General features: G+C 40.7%; 2 pseudogenes; both read left to right on the forward strand.

The window, feature by feature from the left end:
• Positions 1–5,115: 5,115 nt before the first annotated feature.
• On the forward strand, positions 5,116–5,844 carry LOC104427403 (annotated as a pseudogene).
• Positions 5,845–7,438: 1,594 nt separating this feature from the next.
• LOC104427404 lies at positions 7,439–16,663 on the forward strand (annotated as a pseudogene).
• The last annotated feature ends 7,034 nt before the right edge of the window (positions 16,664–23,697 follow it).

A 23,697-nucleotide genomic window follows, 5' to 3' on the forward strand; every position in this document is an offset into this window, starting at 1 on the left:
TTGAGTAGAATCACGAATCCAGCCAAGGTGCTCATCTTTTATCTACTCCTTCCCTTTTATCCTCACTCATTTCCACCTCCCCTCATGGTAATGGAAATGCAAGAATGCGGTTATTTTTGTAAGAGAATTGGATGGTAGAAAGTGATTGGGAATAGGGAAATTGTATATTGCTTTTACTATTTAGGCTGCGCTCGTTTCACGGAAAATGGACCATCTCCGGAAAACATTTTCCCGGAAGTCATTTTCCAGGAAAATGGCTATATTTTCCGGTGTTCGGCTAATACTTAAATTTTGAGTGGAAAAAATTTTCCACCGTTCGTTAACTAATTTCTTTCTTTTTCTTTTTTTCTTATTTTTTTCCTTTTATTTTCCTCCTCCTTCCTCCTTCCTCCTCCTTCTTCCTCCTCCTTCCTCCTTTCTCCGCCGCCGCACGCCCGACGATGCTTGAGCCGACCAAGATCCGGTCGCCGATCCGGCGAGCTGGGCGGGGCTCGGGCTCGCCTTGATCGGGAGCCCGAGCTCCGCCGCCAGATCCGGCGAGCTCGCGGCTCGCCAGACCTCTGGCGAGCTCGGGCGAGGCCCAAGCCCTGCCCAGCTCCCCGGATCTGGTGAGGCCAGAGCTCCGCCCCAAGCCGGCGAGGCTCCGCCTCGCCCGATCTGGTGAGGCCCGAGCTCGCCGAGCTCGGGCAAGCTGGGCTTCCACAGATCGAGCTAGGTGGAGCCTCGCCGGCCTGGGGCGGAGCTCGAGCTGGCTCGTGACCGCGGCCGGTCGCCGGTTGCCGGCCGCTGTCGGGGCCGGCCATCGGCCAAGCTAAGGAAGAAAAATGAAAAGAAAAGAAAGAAAAAAAAAGGCAGAGGAAGTTGTGGAAAATGTTTTTCACTTTTCAGAAGTGGAAAACATTTTCCTCAGCTTTGCATGTAAATTTTACTGTTGATGGAAAATATTTTCCTTGAGTTGTTGATTTTCCGTGAAACGAACACCGGAAAATCCGGAAAACATTTTCCTGGAAGTTATTTTCCGTGAAACGAACGCAGCCTTAATATTGCACAATTAGTGTCCTACTTATAATACATAGGAGCAACTAATTAGGAAAAAAATATACAAAAAAAAATCAATTCCCCTAATACATGATATTCTAATTCCCAATCGATGAACTAATCCGCATCAATTAGAATTAGTATCCAAATTAGGATCAATTATGTGAGGCAACAATGTCTTCAAAAATTTTCATTCTCAATTTCTATTTCCATTTTGCCTCATTTCAATTGGCCAAATGATATAAAAAAGGGATAAGTGCTGCGGAAATCCTAAAACTTGTCGTGAAAATGCATTTGAATCCTAAAACTTGCAAGTGCAAATAAGTCCTAAAACTTGTCAAAATGTTTTATTTGAGTCCTAAAATCGATACCTTCAGTTTTATTGATGGAGAATGCTAACGTGGCATTGACGTAGTATTTTAAATGATTTTTTATTTTCTAGTTGGTTTTTAAAAATATTTTTTTATTCAATTTAAAAAAAAATTATATTTAAAAACTAAAATTCAATTTTTAGAAACTGTTAAAAAAAAAAAAAAAAGGGTAGGAGTCACCGACTGCCCATCGCTGGAGGGGCCGGTGACGGTCGCCAGTCACCGTTTGACCAAGGCGAGGGCCGGCGACCCTCACATGGCATGGGTGAGGGCTCGCCGGCCCTGGCGACCTCGCCTGACGTGGGCGAAGGCGCCTAGATTTGGGCACGCTGGCCCTCACGGGGCCGGCAACCGTTGCTCGCCCGGGCGAGGCCTTGCCGGCCCTAGGCGATGCCTCGTCGGCCCTCGTTTGGGGCCGGCAAGGCTCACCAGATCTTGGCGAGGGCCGACGAGGCCTCACCCGAGGTCGGTGACCATCGCCTGCCCGGGCAAGGCCTCATCGACCCTCACTCGAGGCCGGCGAGGCTTGCTCAGATCTGGCGAGCCTCGTCGACCCCAAGCGAGGACCGATGAGGCGTCGCCCAAGGTGGGGACAGTCGCCGCCCCTCGCGAGGGCTGGCATGCCCAGATCTGGGCACCCTCGCCCAAGCTCGGGCAAGGGTCATTGGCCTCGCCTGGGGCCGACAAGGCCTCACCACAGTCAGCCAAACGGCTACCAATTTTTTTTTTTTTTTTTTTTTTTTGAAATGTTTTATTTTTAAAATAAAATTTGAATTTTATTTCTAATTTTTAAATCTAATTTAAATAAAAATAATTAAAAGCCACGTGAAAATTGAAAAATTAATTTTAAATGCCACATTAGCATTTTTAATGGAAAAAGCTAATGGCGTTAACTTTAGGACTTGATTGAAATAATTTGACAAGTTTTAGGACTCAAATGCACTTTTTACAAGTTTAGGACTCAAATGCATTTTCGTGACAAGTTTTAGAATTTTTGTAGCACTTATCCCTATAAAAAAAAATTGAAGGGAGCTTCCATCCGCATTCCGATGGTTTTATTCCTGATATCCAAACATGTCTTTTATGTCATCTTTGGATTGGAATGAAAAAAAAAACTCCGAACAATAACTACATACGTCTATGAATATAGATGTACTTCCTTATTTTTGAGATCTGGGACAACAATAGGTCATCAGATTCATTGCCATAGGAATACTTTCTCATCCTGCCTTCATGCAAGATATCAACCCTTGTCCTTTTGCCTCCCTAAGAAAGGAGATGCCACTTAGACAACTTTTTGAGAAAATGCCATATGAATGTGTTTTTCCCGTCCTACGTTTATACAAGAGAGAGAGAGAGAGAGACCAAACCCTGTCATTTTTGCCTCCCAAAGAAAGGCAGAGAAATGAATTACGTCTGGGCAAGTAGAGCACAGTTGCCATAACCACCATTTTGTCTCGTTTTTGATGAGTGTCCATACGATTTAGGGAAACCAATATCATTATATGGCAAGTAACCTATATTTCATATATGGCAACTCTCATCTTATCTCAAAATGATATAATTAATTAAATTTAGTAAAAAGAAATTACAATACCATCTCAAAAAGTAGTCAAATACGCGTAAAGCATATAAGAGAATTTTTATATATGATATGCATATAAATTGATTGTGTAATATTTCACTTTATCTATTCCACTTAGCATACTATTCACCATGGATTTGGATATTGTCTAAAGATCTAGAAACATAACTACACATTTCGAGAGTGATGAAAAATGGCTTATGAAGAAAAAAGTTGACAAAATCCGAAATATTTCTTATTTAAACAACATGAACATATATCATCTGTTTATGTCAACATATAGAATTGGTATGTGAAAAATGTATATAGTCGCTTTGCAAGTTTATTGGAAGATTTGCAATCTTGCTAACTGAGTGCAAACTGCTTTTATTCAGAATCATCCGCATGTCAAAAGGCTTAACCGGTTCAGGGGATTTGTAGGGTATTTGATGGGCCTATAAATAGCCCAATCTCCAGGCTCGTGTCTCTAAACAGAATCGGTAGGTAAATGTGTAAGTAAAAAGACTATAGGAAGCAGGCGAAATGACATCAATAACGATCACAGGTTAAAATCTCTTTTTGCAAAGCAAATCTAATCGAGCACTTTGGTGATTTTAGGGAATATTCAAACGGTGATGCCATCCATATATTTAGTTCTGTCTGCTGTGGGGGGTCATTGTTCATGAATCGACGTCAACGACATTCCATTCAAGGCAATCTAAAAGTCAGATTTTTACACGATTTGACTTGTTCGCAATGTAGTAGCCCATCCCCAAATATAAAATCGCTAAACCTAACGAAAATAAATGCTGATTTTACTAAAGTATGTATCTCACCACCCGAATTGAGGGATTGACGTCGACGCCATTTATGGAAGATTGGATCTTCAAAATTTGACTTTTCGAATGGGCGACGTTAGTCCCCTTAAAAATGGAAATTTACTTGGAAATGATTTCCCTTTTCCTGGTTTTCCCCGTCTTCCATTAGGAGCAAAGGGAGGGAGGGAGGGAGAGATGAATGAGCTAGCAACAGGTGAGGGGCTCTCATCTTATCTCAAAAACGACACGATTAATAAAGCAAGTGACACATACGACATGGTTAACATGATTATCCGACGAATATGTTGTTATCTTGGGTGTCAGTACGGCATGATGCATTAACTCATTTACAAGTGTCCCATTTATATGGTACACACGTAAAACTCGTTTACAAATGATAACTCATGGCAACACTTTTCCCGACAAGATGAGTAATATTGTTTCACATTGATCTAAAGTTTGCTATTGAGTCAATTTTTCGTTATGTTTGATGCCTTGGTATCCCTAATAAAGTTTCATTCTATCATTTATTCTTCTTGGTTTTTTTTTTTTTTTTTTTTCCTGTGTCGGAGGAACCGTTTTGGCAGATAGCCGCCACGTAAACCTCTCGGTGACGCTAGCCCAAGACCCACCACCAGGGTGCTACGCATAATACACCTAATGGTCTACCAGAACACCTGACCTTTCCCTTCAAAGGCAGAAGCCTACCTAGCAGAGCCACCACGGCCGGTGGTTTCTTGGGTGTTATTTTTCATAAGCTTTTGAAGATAAACAAGTCCCAAATATGCCTTAAAGATGTTAAAACACTCCTAATTGTATCATATTAAAACAAATGACATTTAACACATTAATTTCAACTCACTAATTTGTGTTTGGCTGGATTGACAAGTTTAGACGGATCAACTTCATAAGACACAACTTATTTAATCACGTCATAAACGGGTCATGCCAAACATAAGCTTATTTAAATGTGTCATGTTATGCAATTGAGTCACATCAAGAATTATTGCCCGCCTTACAATCGACCCACCACTCTAAAAATGTTGTATCCTAGTGTATTTTGTGCATCACTTGTACACATGACGGTGTATCGTACAATGCCCGAGTAGAGGGAGAGATTTAAAACAAAAAAAAAATACACATGGGCGTGTCCCCTCTTATATTAGTGATGATAAATTAAGTTGGTCATGCAAATATTACTTTTTCTTCTTTTTTCTTCATTTTTTTTGTGCTTTTTGTCTAGTATTTTTTTTGGTCGAACGCTTTTGCTTTTTCCTTAGTTGAGTCGGGCAAATATCACTTGGTATTCTCCCTATGTATATACATGCGCCGCCGCATATTGGAGATTTGCCAAACAAACACCATAATCAAATCTACAACCTCCATCTCCATCTTCAGGCTTCTAATCGTCTTGTCGCTGCACATAGTTCTGAAGAGATCAAGCTTTTTGGCTATGGCAGAAATTAGTGCAAGAGGTATTGCTGGAACGTGACCATGCATGCAGTTCGTCCTTTTTACTGGCCTTTGCTATGTAGTCTCTCGATCGTTTCGTGCATGGAACGGGAATGGAGATTTTAGCGTTATCTAGTTAGGGCTTTTGGGTAATACGATAGAGATTGAGAGGCTCTGATTTCCCTTCCAGGTTAGATGGCAAGGTCGCAATCACCGCCCGCGGCATGAGCAGGATCGGCGCGAGCACGGCAAGCCTCTTCCACCAATACAGCGCATTGGTCGTGATTGCCGACATCCAAGACGAGCTGGGCCGGGCCTTGGCTGCGAAGCTAGGCCAGCAGGCCTCCTATGCCCGCTGTGACGTTTCCATCGAGGCCAATGTGCGCGACCTTGTGGACGCCGGTGTGGCCAACCACGGCCGGCTTGACTTCATGTACAACAACTCCGGGGTCCTCAACCGGCCTTCAGGGGCATCCTTGACACATCTCTCGCCAACCTCGACCGCGTCCTCCGCATCAACCTCTACGGGGCCTTCCATGAGGCAAGCCACGCGGCACGGTCATGGTGCTGCAACGCCAGGGCTACGGCCCTGTTTGGTTAAGCATTTGGAATGCTCATTTGGGCTCTAAAGTCCGCAAAGGTGTTTGGTTCATTTTGTGGGCGACTTTGGCGAGATGCAATTGCATCTCCAAGTGGCTCTAAGGGACTTTAGTTTAATGCAAGGGTTGAGGTGCTTTGGGAAGTTGCATTTTGGGAATGCAAGTAGCTTGGTTACTGTTCATCTTCTCCAACCTCTCCCAGCTGCTGATCGGAGGCCGTCGACCATCGGCGAAGGGATGGCGCGCGCTGGTGACCACCGCTTGAGGGTCGCTCGACCCCGGCGACCGACTCCGGACCTCAAGTGACGCTCAGATCTTGCGACCCCAGGCGACGGTCGCCTGGGTCACGCGCAGCCGTCGCCTAGTTGCCAGGGTCGTGCGACCTAGGCAGCTAGATCTGGCCATCCGGTCCCCTAAGGTTGCGCGACCCAGGTGGCTAGATCCAACCATTCGGCCACCGAATCCGACGGTCCGGCCGCTAAATCCGACGGTCCAGTGGCTGGACTTCAAAAAAGAAAATATACTTTTTTTTTGTTTTTTTAATTTAATAAAAATCATTTACAAATGCAAATTTTACCAAACGATATTTGCATTTCAGAAAACCTTCTTTACCCAAAGGTATTTGCAGTTTGGCAAATGCATTCCCCAAAAGCCGAATCAAACGGGCCCTACATCCTGTTCACGGGGAGTAGGTGCACGGTTCTCACGGGGTTGGCCATGCACACGCACACCGCGTCAAAGCATGTAGTGGTGGGGTTGGTCTGCAGCTGGCAACAGAGCTTGAGAAGCACGAGATATGGGTGAATTATTGGAAGTTTGTATAACAAACTAAGTGTGTTTTTCCTTATCCCACATAAGAAAGTTAGGAGAAGGTGGCCAGTTAATAACTGTAAGGCTTTTTTAGTAAGTCTAAAGAAAAATATTTGGTGTGGGCTAGACCCGAGCGTGCAGATGCGTGATTATTAAGTACACTTCGGAAATTATGAAAACTCGAAATTTTATTTATTAAAAAAATATTATTTTTATTCTTATTATTCCGAATTTTTTATATTTATTTATTCTATTAATTTTATTAATCCGAATTTTTATATTTGTGTCTTGTCAAGACAACCTTTGAAAATGATAATTGTTTAGTTTGCAAATTTTCTCGTTCATTTTCCAACTTCTTCTGAAGAGGACACGTTCGTTCATTTTGCAACTTCTTTCTAAGAGATGCATTTGTTTACTTTGCAACTTTTCACGAAGAGTTGCCTATGTACTTTAAAACCAATATATATGTGTGTGTGTGTGTGTATTTCAGTTTTTGGGTGAACAAGAATGAAATCATTTTTTGAGTCTTTTTTCCAAAATTATAGTCATTCTTTCGATTGTTTTCTAGAGAGACTTTAGAGAAACATTAGCATTGTTATATAATATTCTCATTTGAAATTCTGTTGTATCATAGATAATATTTATCAGTGACCATTAGCAACATTGTAAGGTAATTAAATCCTTTAAAAAAGTGATATCATGCTTTAAAATCTGACTTGATTACTCTATTGATTCGAAGTCATATTTTTCAACGTGAACTCTGTGTCCCCCTATGCGGTCTCGAGGATGGGGCCGTCAGGGCTGGGGAAGATGGGCGAGGCCGAGCTGGAGAGGATGGACGACTGGATGAGGGCGATGGGCAACCTGAAGGGGCAGGTGCTGGCGCCAGAGAGCGTGGCGAGGGCAGCGCTGTACCTGGCCAGCGACGAGGCGGCCTACGTGAGCTGGCTCAACATGGCGGTGGGTTGCGGCTACAGCGTGGTCAACCCGTCCTTGATGATGGCTCTTGCCGCGAGCCGCTCGAATGGGAAGCTCGGTTCGAACGGGTGAATCGAGATCGTGGCCGTCGGTTGTGGGCAGAATAAGGAGGGATCGTGCCATTGTGCGCCCTTGGATGCGTTGCTGTTCTTGTTGTTCTTGTGGTGTTTTAGCTTCTATTTTTGTCCTATTGGAAGCAATTTGATTAGCTTTTTTGTCTACGTATTTTAATTAAATCGAAGTGTACTAAACATCATATAGATTGAATTGTTATCCTATTTGATATCCGAAAATCTAAACAATAAAATTCCGATTCTATTCCGACATTTTCTTTTTAACCTAATAAAATGATTAGAGCCATCGTCTCATTTCATTTCATTGTACCATATATTAACTTAATTCAGTGTTGACCAGCCCTCTACCCTAAACCCAGAATCGTAGTTTTCGACCCAAGATTGCTCAAGACATTATGCCCAGATAGCAACCCATTGAGTTTCCTTTGCAGTTTTGCATTTTGTCGTACGTACTCGACTCGAGTACAAATCTCTTTCCAGTTATGCAACAGATATTAATAAGGCACACCCTTCCGTCCGTCTTCTCAACAATAGTAGACGAGTACAAATCTCTTTCCCGCCTTCAGTCTAGCAGTTCCAGCCCTCCTTTAATAGGTGGGGTTTAAAATTCTTCCCTTCCAAAAGATCAATATCATTCATTTGAATAATTTCGACGCGAGAGTCGTAAATAAAACCCACATTGTATATGTTTACGTACAAAACGAAGCTTTTCCAACTATACTTCTCCCAGTGAAATTCACCTTGTGGGGACCGTCCATTTTTCATGGATCCATAGAGGCGGTAAAATATCGGGACTAGTATTAAAAGTCAATGACGGAATAAATACGGATTACCAACAAATACCAAACTAAATACTAAGCCCCATATACCAAACTAAATATTAAGCCAGATATCAAATCTTCGAAAAGATCTCACGGGATGCTCCCAATAATTGCGCTTCTTAATCTACATAACACCACATGCTTCCATCCGTTCCTACATTAACTTACGGAATACAATCTTCCTTGGAAATGAAGTTCCATGTGCGCGCACATGACCATCGGGCCAAGCTACATACATCGCTGCACAATTTCCACTTCCACATGTTGCCCGCGTATTTTTGAACGTACGCAACGATTATTTTGATGTAACCACCCTAATCTCATGATGATGCACGAACAGGAAGTCGTTTTGTAGAGAAATAATTAAGGACTACACTTCCATACGTGCAGGAAAGAAGCGTCATTTTACGTCTACTTCGCAAATGCAGCCATTTTTTTCTTCTTAAGAGCACGATTTCCGTGATTCCTTTTTTCTTTTCTATTCTACAGGACTTCTTGTTGACAGATATCCCCTCTGTCAAACTATTACACATGAAATTAAGCAATTCGTAAAAGATTAATCTAAATCACTTCCATCTTCTATATAAAAGAGAGGCCTCAAGGAGCACGAAAAGCCATCCCTCATATTTATATTCTTACTCTCTCTCTCTCTCTCTCTCTCTCTCTCTCTCTCTCTCTCTCTCAATCGATCGACACATGACTCCGGCGGAAACTCCATGTAAAGGAATCGAATTCTGATGTCTTTGTGGATATATATATCTTGACATTCATCCATGCACATGTACAGACTGCATGTCCCTCCTTTCCTTTGATCGTAGACCAGATCTTCCTACGAGCATCTGTAGCTATTGAAAGAGATATCGTATCTTCTACCCAAGTAAATGATCATATTATTCAATACGGATATGTTTTCTTGATCACTTAATAGTGTAAACCCTCAAATCGCGAGATTACTCAATAATATATAAAGGGAGATTGACTTTCCTTTACAAGGTTGGCATACCAAAAGAGGAGCCAATTAAGTCTATTACACCAACTTGCAAGATCAATATAGTATAGTGACATGGCAGACCATCACGCTAAATATGACTCACTTATTTAAGTACTTTCTTATAGCCTGTCATGTCACTTAGTTAACTAATTTTGCAAACTAATCATAATATGTGTGTTGCTCTACTAAGAACGTACTAACCTTTGCTTAATGAATGATGTAAAACTCCAAATAACAGTATTTATTGGCCCCTTCATATATGCTCTCTAAACCATAATCACTTTGACCTATCACGGTGTTCAATTTATCCCAATTACACTTACCAAGTACCGAACTTATCATAATCTTGGATACTCGATAATACCCTCTTTCATATGACGGCTTAAACTTTAAAACCGATAACCATTAATATGCTGGCGGAGTCAGATTCTTTTCTACCTGCCCCTTTACTATCTCATGAAGGTGCGCCAATCGTTTGTTTGTTTTATTCTAAACTTCTTATAAGGCAATGGTAAAGCTTGAATTTTTCATTTTTAAATGAGTTTTTAATTGTATTTTCTTTTAACTCCATGCAATTGCTCATCCACATTCACGTAGAAGTAGGGGTAATTGTCTCGTATTACTTGTTAAGGGGATATCTCCTGTGCACTCTTCTCCACTAAACGCCAAACTTATGAAATTAGTGATTCATAACCTACTGAAAAGAGCAACCTTAGATAGCAAAAGTAAACTTGGGCATCAGGAGATTCCCACTTTAGAAACTGGAGTCATCAGTTCAAAAATCGCCAGCTGCGTCTGAACTGCTTTGGCCATGGCCGAAGGCTTATATACTTAACCAATTTTTGAGACTTAAAGAGTCTTTCATAAATCTCTAAATAACCAAGTTTTTGCACTCGTATCTCTGTATTATAAATATATATATACCTATCCATGTGTTTCTTAAACAAGTTGAATGGGCTGAGCCTCGGGGTGGAGATGTAGTTGGTAGCTTTAGATTGGTCAAAAAATAAAAATAAAACCATGGGGTTATTTAAGTCAATCCAACCTTAAATGAGAGCTTCCGGGTGTGTAGGCTGAAAGTCCACAATCGATTCACTTCGACTTTCGGCCCACCGGTGGACACTGTTGACCCTCTCTCGAGTGCGCTTCTTCTATTCCTCTCTCTCTCTCTCTCTCATCTTTCCCCTCTCACCCAAAAGAAAACTTAAACAAAGAAGAATAATCCTATTTCTATCACCTTTCTATAATGGTATGCTCTCTTGAAACCCTAGCTACTATTAGCTTCCCTTCCTCAAATTACACCATATATGTTTTCAACTACTTTTCAGTAGAATATTTATATTTTTAGATATAATAAGGTCACTATTAATTTCCAAAGCATACCTACATAGAAATATAGAATGGCTTTACTTGGTGCTATGTATTGTAAAGTCAAGTTCGATATATATTTAGATTATACAAAATGAATTGTATGATGCGATTGTCGACTGAATCACATTAATTTTAGGCCTCATTTGGTATATTTAAAACAATGCAAAAAGAATAAGATAAAAGGACTTCGAATGAATTTATAAGAAGTATGCTTTACCTTGTTTTCCTATTATTACATTGAGTGACACATCTTGACTTTTCATAGTTTGTATTTTATTGTTTGAACGGTTGTACATAGTAGGAAAATAAGGTAAAGCATACTTTACCCTATGAAATTTTATAGACAGAAAAAGTTACTAAAACATAAATTTACATAATAATCCATAATCCACTTGTGTGCTTTCCTTCTTTTTTTTTTAATCTACTCCTTCCCTTTGATCCTCACTCATTTCCACCTCCCCTCATGTTAATGGAAATGCAAGAATTCGGTAATTTTCATTCTCAATTTCTATTTCCATTCCGCCTCATTCGAATTTGCTAAATGATATTAGAATGAAAAAATGAAGGGAGCTTCCGTTCCAATTTCGATGGTTTTGTTCCCGACATCCAAACATGTCTTCTATGTCATCTTTGGGAAGAGGTATAAGGGATAGTTGTTTGATTGCCCATCGCTCCCAATCAGGATTGCTGAGACCAAGTCAGCAAGATTTTTTTAGGACAAAAAAGTCAGTGGGGTCTTAGAACCTCGATACATTGTCTTTGAGGAGTTACCAGAACTGGAAGTTGCTTTCAGCTTCCTAGCAGACTGAACTTTCCATATCTAGAGGAACAGCCAAGCGCTGTGGAAACTCAGCCAGTGCTATGAACATGGATCATAGTCATAGCGTTAACCGTAACCCTCACGGTTGTTGTCAGGGAATGTTGCGAGGGCTAATACGTCCACAAATGTAGATGTGCTTTTTATTTAAGATCTAGGACAACAATTGGGCCGTTGGATACCTTGTCATATAAATAATGTTTTTGTGGACCTCATATCCCTAATTCCCCTTGTATCTTTATTTGCCCCAAGGGAATGGAATACCCTCTCATTATTACATCCCAGTAATCCCAAGATTCAGATGAGAATTGAGATAAAGCTTTTTTAAGGATTTATTTAGGTCCAATCTCGTCCAACTTCTATGCGAGATGTCAATCGTTGTCCTTTTGCCTCCGGACAAATTTTGAGAAAAATGCCATATGAATGATGTCTTTATCATCCTACCTTTATTCAACCAAACCCTGTCCTTTTTGCCTCCCAGAGAAAGGTAGAGCAATTAATCACCGTCTAAGCAGGTAGAGCACAAGTGTCATAACCACCATTTTGTCTCATTTTTCATGAATGTTAATACGACTTAGGGAAACTGATATCATTATATAGCATGCAATCTATATTTTATATATGGCGGCTCTCATCTATCCCAAAAATGATATCGCTAATTAAATTTAGTAAAAAGAAATCACAATATCATCTCAAAGTAGTTGAGCGTGCAAGAGAATTTTTTATATAACTCGTTTGTGTAATATCATTTTTTCTTTTCCACTAGCCATACTATTCACCATTAATTTGGATATTTGCTAAATTTCTAGAAACATAACTACTCATTTGAGAGTGATGAAAAATGGCTTATGAAGAAAAGAGTCAACAAAATACAAAATATTTCTTATACTGACAATGCAAACATACATCATGTGCTTATGGCACCCGATAGAATTGGTAAGTGAATATTGTAACTAGTCGCTTTATAAATTTATTGAAAGCTTATCCTCTTAATTCCATTGATTAGACAAGAATATATAGAAGTTTTGGTCATCCGTTCAAATCTCGTTGATCGGGTGCAAATTGCTCCAAATCAAAGTCACCTATATGTCAAATGGCTTAACCGATTTGTGAGATTTGTAGAGTGCTCGATGGGTCTACAATTAGCCCAATCTCCACACGCGTGCCTCTAAATATTATCGATAGATAAAAGAAAAAAAAGACTATAGAAAAAGGCTAAAACACTTTACTAGTATAATGGTTTTTGGATTATCATGAGAATGATAATTTGCCGTAAGTCATAAGTTCTTAAAGGGAATATTTTATTTGATTTTTTGTGATCGATCATAAATTGTTATTCTCATAATAAATTAAAAATTACCATCCAAATATTTTTCTTCAGGGAATAATCAAACCCGATGCCATCCATGTTCAGTACCGTTTGCCGTGGCGGGACATTTTGGGCGTGCATGGAAACGTTTCTAAGAATGCGTTTCCGGCACACTTTGTACGGAAAGTGTGCCCGGGAACAAAAAAGGAACAGAAACGCGTTTGGTTGCGTTTTGTTCCTTTTTTTTTTTTGTTTCGGAACGAAATAGGAACAAAAAAAGAAACAAAAAAGTTGTTTCTCCAGAAAAGAAACACTTCTCGGAAGAACAAAAGAACAAAACGACTCTTCTCTCTCTTCTTCTTCTCTTCTTCTTTTCTTCTTTTTTTTTTCTTATTTTTCTTTGGCCGGTCGCCGGCCTCGGCCATGGTCGGCGACCGGCCGTCGAGGCTCGGCGTCGCCGGGCGCGGGCGAGGCCGAGCCTCGCCTTGGCCGGGCGACGCCGAGCGTCGCCGCCCCCAGCCCGAGGCTCGGGCTCGCCGGATCTGGCGAGCTCGAGCTCGCCCAGCCATGGCGAGGCTCGGGCTCGCCGGATCTGGCGAGCTCGAGCTCGCCCGGCCAAGGCGAGGCTCGGCGTTGCCCGCGCGGCGGGCCGAGCCTCGCCTTGGCTGGGCGAGCTCGGGCTCGCCCGGATCCGGCGAGCCCGAGCCTCGCCATGGCTGGGCGAGCTCGAGCTCGCCCATCCGAGCCGAGCCTCGCCTGCATCCGGGCCTCGCCGGATCTGGCGAGCCCGCCTCGCCAAGGCCGAGCCTCGCCCAACCACGGCCGAGCTCGGCCTCGCCGTGGGCGCGCCGTGGCCAGCTGCCCGCCCCGTCGGCCGGTCCGGAGGCCGGTGACCGGCCGAAAAAAAAAAAAAAAGAAAAAGAAAAAAAAATAAAAAATAATAAAAAATGTTTAAAAAATTAAAAGAAACAAAAAAATAATAAAATTTAACCAAATGTGTTTCTGTTCATTTTTTATTCCCGACCAAACGTTACCAAACGTGTTCTTTTGTTCAAAAATTGTTCTCTCCAGGAACAGAAACACTTTTTTTTTTTCTGTTCCCGGGAACAAAAAAGCACAGAAATAAATCCATGCGCACCCTTTGTTCACGAGTCGACTTGAGCAATCACTGTCATTTCATGAGGCAATCTAGGAGTTGGAGCTTTTTATTATTATTTATTATTACAAAAGTCAGATCTTTATTTGACTTGTTTGAAATGTAGGGGCCCATTTCCATACATGGGATCTTTAAGCCTAAAAAAAATAAATGAAGATTTTACTAAAGTACGTATCTAACAACCCGGATTGACGTCGGTGCCATTAATGGAAGATTGGATCTTCAAAATTTGACTTTTCAAATGGACGACTTTAGTCCCTTAAAATTGAAATTGACTTCGAAAATGATTTTCCTTTTTCATGTTTTTCCCTTCTTCCTTTAGGAAGAGTGAGAGATGAATGAGCTAGGCAAAATTTATGCCACGTTGGTTGTGTCACATGAAACAAAGGGCATTAACTTATTTAAAAATATATGTTGATTTGTTTATATGATATTCACATAAAACACATTTATATATGATAATCCATGCTAGCACTTTCAAAGCATTCCTAGACAACATAAGAATTTCTCTATACATTGATCTAAATTGCATTGTTGAGTCATTAATTTTTCTTTATGTTTTATGACTTTTGCATCCCTATTACAGTTTTATATTATCATTTATACTTCTTGATCCGGGTGTTATTCTTCATAAGCTTTTGAAGATAAATAAGTCTCAAATATGTATTAAACATGTTAAAACATTTCTAAACAAACTGAATGGATCAATCTCATAAAACATGATTTTTTTTAATTACATCATAAACGGGTTTTGCCAAACATAAGCCTACCTAAACTTGTTGTGTCATGCAACCGAGTCATACCAAGAATTACTGCCCGCCTTGCGATTGATCCGCCGTTCTAAAAATGCTATATCTTAGTGTAATTTGTTCGTCTTTTTTTACGCATAATGTCGTATAATACAATGTCCGGGTAGAGAGAGTGAGCTTTGTTTTTTGTCCGAAAACAAAATTTAGACAAAGGTGTGGCCCCGTCTTATACTAGTGATGATAAATTAAGTTTGATCACGCAAATATTACATTTCTTTTTGCTTTTTCTTTAGTCGAGGTGGGCATATATCACTTGGCATTCTCCCTATATATACGTGCACCATTATATAGCCCCCCATGATCAAATCTACATCTCACCTTTTTCCTGCTTCTAATCGTCCTGTCGCTCCATATATTTGTGAAGAGATCAAGCTTTTTGGCTATTGCGGAAAATTCGTGTAAATTTTTGTAAATTTTTTTGTAAATATTTAAAATTTTTGTAATTTTTTGTAATTTTTTAAATTTTTAATGTTTTTAAAGTTTTTAATTTATTTTTAAATGTTTTAATAAATTTAATTTAAATTTAATTTAAATAGTTTTAATATTATATTAAAATTCAAATTATGCCAAAACGACATTGTTTTGGTCGATTTAGGAGTTTTATTTTGGCGAACACCCAAAACGACGTCGTTTTGGGTGAATTCGAACTTACTCAGCTCTCTGGCGAGACACATCGGCGAGAAATATTAATATTTTAATGTCACATATGATTTCCTGCCAACTTCACCGGAGATGTCACTCAAATGTTCCACTTTTCTTAAAATGTGACACTTAAGTATACTTTTCGTAAGTTATGGCACTTAAGTGTGTCCCTTTGTGCTAAGTTATGGCACTTGAAGCGTTCTTTTGCCTACATGCGCCGCCGCATATTGGAGATTTGCCAAACAAACACCATAATCAAATCTACAACCTACATCTCCATCTTCAGGCTTCTAATCATCTTGTTGCTGCACATATTTCCGAAGAGATCAAGCTTTTTGGCTATGGCAAAAAATTAGTGCAAGAGGTATTTAATATGGCATTGCTGGAACGTGACCATGCATGTAGTTCATCCTTTTTACTGGCCTTTGCTATATAGTATCTCGATCGTTTCGCGAATGGAATGGGAATGGAGATTTTAGTGTATCTAGTTAAGGCTTTTGGGTAATATAATAGAGATAGAGAAGCTCTGATTTTCCTTCCAGGTTAGATGGCAAGGTCGCAATCATCACCAGTGGTGCGAGCAGGACCGGCATGAGCACGGCAAGCCTCTTCCACCAACACGGCGCATTGGTCGTGATTGCCGACATCCAGGACGAGCTCGGCCTGGCCCTGGCTGCGAAGCTGGGCCAACAGGCCTCCTATGCCCGCTGCGACGTGTCCATCGAGGCCAATGTGCACGACCTCATGGACGCCACTGTGGCCAACCACGGTCGGCTTGACATCATGTACGACAACGCCGGGGTCCTCAACCAGCCTTTAGGGGCATCCTCAACACATCTCTCGCCAACCTCGACTGCGTCCTCCACATCAACCTCTATGGGGCCTTCCATGAGGCAAAGCACGCGGCACGGGTCATGGTGCCGCAGCGCAAGGGCTACATCTTGTTCACGGAGAGTAGGTGCACGGCAATCGTGGGGTTGGCGATGCACACGTACGCCGCATCAAAGCATGCAGTGGTAGGGTTGACCCGGGGCTGGCGGTGAAGCTTGGAGAGCATGAGATATGGGTGAATTATTGGAAGTTTGTTTGTAAAACAAACTAAGTGTGTTTTTCCTTGTCTCACATAGGAAAATTAGTAATAGGTGGGCCAGTTAATAAGTGTGAGGCTTCTTTAATGTGTTTGAAGAAAAAGATTTGGTGTGGGTAGACCTCACTATAACTGCATGTGGATGCGTGATTATTAGATGCACTTTGAAAATTATGAAAATGTGAAATTTTATTTATTAAAAAATGTATTATTTTATTATTATTTATATTATTCATAATTTATATATATTTTTATTATTTTGAATTTTTATATTTATGTCTTTTCAAGACAACTTTGAAATTTATACTCGTTCAATTTGCAACTTTTCCCGTTCATTTTCCAACTTCTTTCGAAGGGACACCTTCGTTCATTTTGCAACTTCTTCCAAAATGATGCATTCGTTCACTTTGTAACATTTCACGAAGAGTTCCCTATGTACTTTAAAACTGATTTGTGTGTGTGTGTGTGTGTGTTTGTGTCAATTTTTGGGTGAACGATAAAGAAATCATTTTTAGAGTTTTCTTTTGAAACTACGACTATTTTTCGATTCTTTTAAAGAGACCCTGGAAAAATACTATAGTTTGTTATCTAGTATTATTATTTGAAATTTTGTTTATCCCAAATGATATTTGTCAATGACCATTAGTAATATTGTGGAGTAAATAAATCTTTAAAAAAATGATATTATATTTCAAAATCCGACTTGATTGCGCTATTGATTTGAAATCATATTTTCCAACATGAACTCCGTGTCCCCTTATGTGATCTCGAGGATGGGGATGTTAGGGCTGGGGAAGATGAACGAGGCCGAGCTGGAGAGGATGGACGACTGGATGAGGGCGATGGGCAACCTGAAGGGGCAGGTGCCGGCGCCAGAGAGCGTGGCGAGGGCGGCACTGTACCTGGCCAGCGACGAGCCGGCCTACGTGAGCTGGCTCAACATGGTGATGGATGGCGGCTACGGCATGGTCAATCCGTCTTTGATGATGGCTCTTGCCGCGAGCCGCTCGAACAGGAAGCTCGGTTCGAACGCGTGAATTGAGATTGTGGCCATCGGTTGTGGGCTGAATAAGGAGGGATCGTGCCACTGTGCGCCCTTGGATGTGTTGCTGTTCTTGTTGTTCTTGTGGTGCTTTAGCTTCTCTTTTTGTCCTATTGCAAGCAATTTGATTAGCTTTTTTGTCTACGTATTTTAATTAAATTGAAGTATACTAAACATCGTATAGATTGAATTGTTATCCTATTTAATATCCGAAAATCTAAACAATAAAATCCCGATTCTATTCCGACATTTTCTTTTTAACATAATAAAATGATTAGAGCCATACCCAATCACGGGCAGCGTAGTTGTTGTGCGTTCTCCCTTCCACCGCAAAGGTTGGGAGTTCGAGCCCTCTTGTTGCTAAATTATCTTTAGCGGGAGGTTCTTGATATTGCTAGTATAAACACCTAGAGGGGGGGTGAATAGGCGCACAAACAATTTGTCGATATACGGAAGCAACAGATTGAAATACGATCGATGTAGAGAGAGTAAGGAAGAGAAAATCAAACACAGGATTTATAGTGGTTCGGCTTATTCCAAGCCTACGTCCACTCTTCCGCACTGACAGCCCACCGGCTGGATTTCACTATGATCAAAAGAGTAGTTACAGCACAGCTTTGCCTTGATTCCACAGTGTAGATGTACTGCCACACCTCCTCAAGGTCTCTCACAAATATAGACTCTCTTTTGTATACAAGTATTCGCTCAAAGGATTTATCTAAACAAATAGGAGCTTCAGACTTTGGAATTTTTCTATCGCGCACTCTACTTAAACAACTAAGAACGTCTTCCTTATATACTCCTTTATGCCATCATACCCGTTGGCACTTTCCAAAGGAATTCCTCCAATCTACCCGTTGGACGGAATCAATTAGGAAGATCGTTCGAGCTATTAAAGGAACGTGTTGATAGCCCATCAATCCCGTTCGCCCATACAATCGGGGATCTCGGTTTCCATAAGTAGAACCTTCCAATAATATTTAGACAATCATCGAATCTTCAGTCATTGAATCAATCTTGTTCAATCAAAGGATTCTGATACGTCTTCTCCAGCCACGAGATCTTCTCCAGATGATAAGGTTAAATCCTGAACAAAACATCTAGTTCGGGATAACCTTTCTTCAACGGATCAGAGACTGTCAATGAGGATAGACTTTGAGTCTTGAGTCTGGCTGTCCGGAAGTCTTTAGACTTTAACCAACAGAGTCTGCCGACCTTCGGACTAGACGATGGAAACGTTTTGTCAACTTCAAAACTCTTCACGAGGATTTCTCCAACAATCTCCCCATTTTTGATGGTGACAAAACCTTCCTGCAGATTTGGATAACTTTGACCTGCAAAACATTTCTCAACCACATATGCATATCTTATAGAAATAAATGGCTAATAGAATAACACTAGAATCTGCAACCACAGAAAATAGGTTAGTCCAATATATGATTTAAGCCATTCATAAGATATCAATATTGATCAATAAAAGCAGTAAAGTCAAGTCCAAGTCTAGGCAGTTCTTGTCCAGACACAAAACAAAGTCTAAGTCTGTCAAAACAAACAGACAGTTAAACACAATCCAACAAACAGTTAAAAAAGATTGAAATTGAAAGTTTTCAAATCATGCATCTCTCCCCCTTTTTGTCATCATTTAAAAAGGATGAGATGAAATCAAGATTGCTTGGGAACGCGGACAAGCTGGAAATCTTCCATAGACTGTGCCTTCCAGCCTCTTAAAGTCTTCCTTCAGCTGTACAACCTCCTCACTCTTGGCATTGGCCTGATTCTGAATAGAGAGGGCTTGCATCTTTTCATTTAATGAACAGGAAGAAGCTTGACCTTCATTCTTCAAGCTTTGAACTTCGCATCCCAAGGCATAAATCTGACCTTTCATCTCCAAGAGAATATCCATGATTCTGCGAAAATCTGCTCCATTATCAGTCTGAGTACTTGCTTCTGCTCGTTCTGATGGAGTAAAAGCATATGATGGTGGATCAGCATAATCTCGCAGGTTGGGCGATGAAGCTTCATGACCTTCCTCTAGAAATTGAGATGCATAAACATCTTCTCGGGTGCAGAGGCGAGCGGCGACTCCTTCACTTTCATCCGGAAATGAAGATGTCACTCCTTTCTCCTGAACTCCCCCTGTTTTCATGCCTACAGGTGGAGAAGAGATTTCCTCAGGTTCTTCTTCTCTTCTTTCTTCTTCAGGTCTTTCTTGCTCTGCTTCTTGCTCTGTTTCCCTTTCTTGCTCTTCCTTCTCCTTTGCTTCTCTTTCTTCTTCTTCCTTCTCCTCTTCCGCTTCTTTCGTCCTTTGTTCCGATTCTTTCGTGGAACAGGGACGACTTAAGTTCTTCAAAGCCATTGCGGAGATGGTGATGTCATCGTCATCATCTTCATCCTCAACGAGGAGAGCTCTTCTTTTCTTTGATGGAGCAGCCATGGGCTCCTTCCCTTTTCTCTTAGCAAAAGAAGAGAATTGATGAGATTTGGTAGGAGTCTTCTCCTTGAATTTCTCCAATTCCTTGCTCAGTTCCTTCAGACGCATTTTGGTTACCATTTTCAGTCCTACCACCATATGATCGCATGATCGAACACAAAAGATTTGCGGAGGCTGAATATTCGAGATGTCTCGAATAACTTAGTAACAAGGCTTGGGTAAGGGAGTTGACCTCTGTCCTTCATCACCGCTCTATACATATGAAACATAACAGTATGAGGGAGAGAAAACTTCTTACCACAGAGGATGGCATACATCAACTTTGCCTCAGAACTTGACACATCAGTTTTGGAAGTTGATTTCGGCCGAAGGCAATTGATCACAATTTTGTGAAGCAAAATGTTGAATGCATTCATCCGTGAGTAAGTGATCTTCTCATCTGTTCTCCTGTCCTTCACCAATTCAAGTGTAGCCCCGAGAATGGAAACTTTAATCGGTTGATATCTCCTCTCTCAACTTCTAGCACATCTGCCAGTATATTCATATCCACAACATAGTCTTGTTCTTTGACACTGAAGGAAAATCTATTCGCATCTAAAAAGCTAAGATTTGAATAGAAGTAAGCAGTCAATTCAGCGTAAGCCTCAGTAGAGTCAGAGCAAAACTTCTCAAGTTGAAGATAACTGAACTTTTCCCTCAAGTTCACTTTCACAAAGATCCAGAAAATCAAAGTCCACACTTCTAGGGTTTATTACCCCACGCTTCAGCAATTTCGAGTACAGATCCTTTTGTTCCTTTGATCTGAACAAATCTCCCATTTTTCCTTGAATTTCAGCCGCAATACCCATTTTCGGTTGAAATAGACTGAACAGATTGTCATCATCATTCCCATCTACGATTCGGCCCCGGTCATGAGGATCACTTGGGATATTCGCAAGGGTTTCCTCGGCCACCCCTTTACGAGCGATTCCCAAACTTTCCATTCTTTTCGAAAGATATATTCGTTCCTATATCCTTTTTCTTTAACAAAATCATCAACATAGTTCAAAGGAGTACGAATTCCTTTTAAAGCACGATATAGCTTGTAGATAAAAGCGGGCTTTTGAACTCTTACTGGTGCCCTCCTCGATGATTTCTTCCGATGCTGATCAACAACGCCTTGAGGACTAGATGGTGGAGAATGACGCTGCTTGAGAATGTTGTGGGCTCGGTTGCTGATCTGGAGTAACTTCATCTTCGAAGATCGAAGTGCGTAGGCCCCTCACTCATTCTCCGTGGTCCCCGCTTGCGATTCTTGACGACTTTCGTGAAGAAGACATCTTTAACGTGTTTGGAAGTTTCCTTGCTTGACTTTCCCGAAAAGATGACAACTTTTTGAAGATTTAGCGAAGAAGACAAACGGGAATGGAGGATCGATGCTTTCTAGGGTTTTTGAGAGAGAGTAGAAGAGTGAAGAGAAATCGACAAAAGGTGCTCGTTCGGTTAAAAGAAGAGTAAACAAACCGTCACAAAGGAAATAAAAATATGCCTTTTCAAAATAACTGTCTTTATCCGCAAAAATAGTTATTTCAAAAGTAACTTCCCTTTTGAAAATGAATCGATGCAATATTTATGTTAATTAAATATAGCAACAATTTAAACACAGTATGATGATCGTACCTTTTCAAGATAAGATTGGAGAGAGAGAGACTTACAGTCTGAAGGTCGAGCCAAGACAGTAGATAAAGTCTTGTAAGCCTGAGTCTGAAAGTCTTTAGACTTTGATATCCTCATACCTCAAAATGTTGAGTCTGGACCGTATAGACTCAAATTGATTTTTCTCCAAAGGCTTTGTGAATATATCCGCCGTTGATTCTTTGAGTCAACAAATTGAATTGAAACATCTCCATTTTGAACATGGTCTCTTATAAAGTGATGTCGAATCTCTATATGCTTTGCTCTTGAATGGAGAATTGGATTTTGGTGAGGTTGATAGCGCTGGTGTTGTCGCAATTAATCTCCGTGCATGAGTCTTCAATTTCAAAGTCTCTTAGCTGTTGTTTTATCCATAGAATTTGCGAACAGCAGCTTCCAAGAGCTACATACTCTGCTTCTGTTGTTGAAAGAGACACAGTGCTTTGTTTCCTTGAAAACCAAGACACATCCCCCGCTTCCAAGCAACCGGCAAGTTCTGAAGTGCTCTTTCTATCAACTCTGCAACCGGCCAGATCTGCGTCTGAATATCCCAGAAGATTAAAGTCTCCCTTCTTAGGATACCAAAGACCGATGCTTGATGATGAAGCGACGTATTTAATGATGCGTTTGGCAGCACTGAGATGGGATTCTCTAGGATCTGATTGAAACCTAGCACATATGCAAACACTCAACAAAATATCATGTCTAGAGGCAGTAAGATAAAGAAGTGATCCAATAATGCTCTGTACAGCTTTTGATCAACTTTCTTCCCTTCTTCATCTTTGTCTATCTTTAAAGAACTTGACATTGGAATGTCGACCTTTTTGCAATTCTCCAGGTCAAACCTTTTGACAAGATCATTCACATATTTTTCTTGATAAATAAAAGTTCATTCCTTCAATTGTTTTATTTGAAGACCAAGAAAGAATGTTAATTCTCCCATCATACTCATTTCAAACTCATCCTGCATAGACTTAGAAAATTTCTTGCACAGATTCTCATTAGAGGATCCGAAAATAATGTCATCCACATATATTTGAACAAGTAAGAAACTTTTGTTTTCCTTCTTGATAAATAAGGTCGTATCTACTTTACCTTTGACAAAACCATTTTGAATTAAAAATTTACTCAATCTGTCGTACCAATCCCGAGGTGCTTGCTTTAAACCATACAAAGCCTTTTTCGATCAAGACCGAGTCGGCTTCTTTGGGTCTTCAAACCTTGGCGGTTGTTCCACATAAACTTCCTCATGGATAAATCCATTTAAGAAGGCGCTTTTGACGTCCATTTGGAATAACCTGAAATTCTTATAACAAGCAAACGCAAGTAATAGTCGAATAGCTTCTAACCTTGCCACTTTGGAGCGTAAGTCTCATCATAGTCTATTCCTTCTTCTTGCGTATATCCCTTGGCCATGAGTCTTGCTTTATTTCGTACGACTTTTCCTTTTCGTTCATCTTGTTTCGAAAACCCATTTAGCTCCAATAACAATTTTACCTTTAGGTTTGGATGTCAATTTCCAGACATCATTTATGCTGAACTGTCGAGCTCTTCTTGCATAGCTTCAATCCAGCTTTCATCGATAAAGCTTCTTCTATGCTCTTTGGTTCAATTTCGAAACGAGTGCCACAGCACTAGACTCTTCTCGCCTTTTGGATCTGGTGCGAATTCCTTCATTAATTTCGCCGATTATAAGATCTTTGGGATGACTAGACTTATGCTTCCAGTTACTCGTTGATTTGTCTGGTTGATGATCTTTTTCTTTGTTTAGATCTTCACGAACATCTTGAAGCTGGTTTTCCAGAGTTTGAGATGCTTCTTGAGTTGTAGACTTTGGAGGGTC

Source organism: Eucalyptus grandis, chromosome 11 (assembly GCF_016545825.1).
Source record: "Eucalyptus grandis isolate ANBG69807.140 chromosome 11, ASM1654582v1, whole genome shotgun sequence".
NCBI lineage: Eukaryota > Viridiplantae > Streptophyta > Magnoliopsida > Myrtales > Myrtaceae > Eucalyptus > Eucalyptus grandis.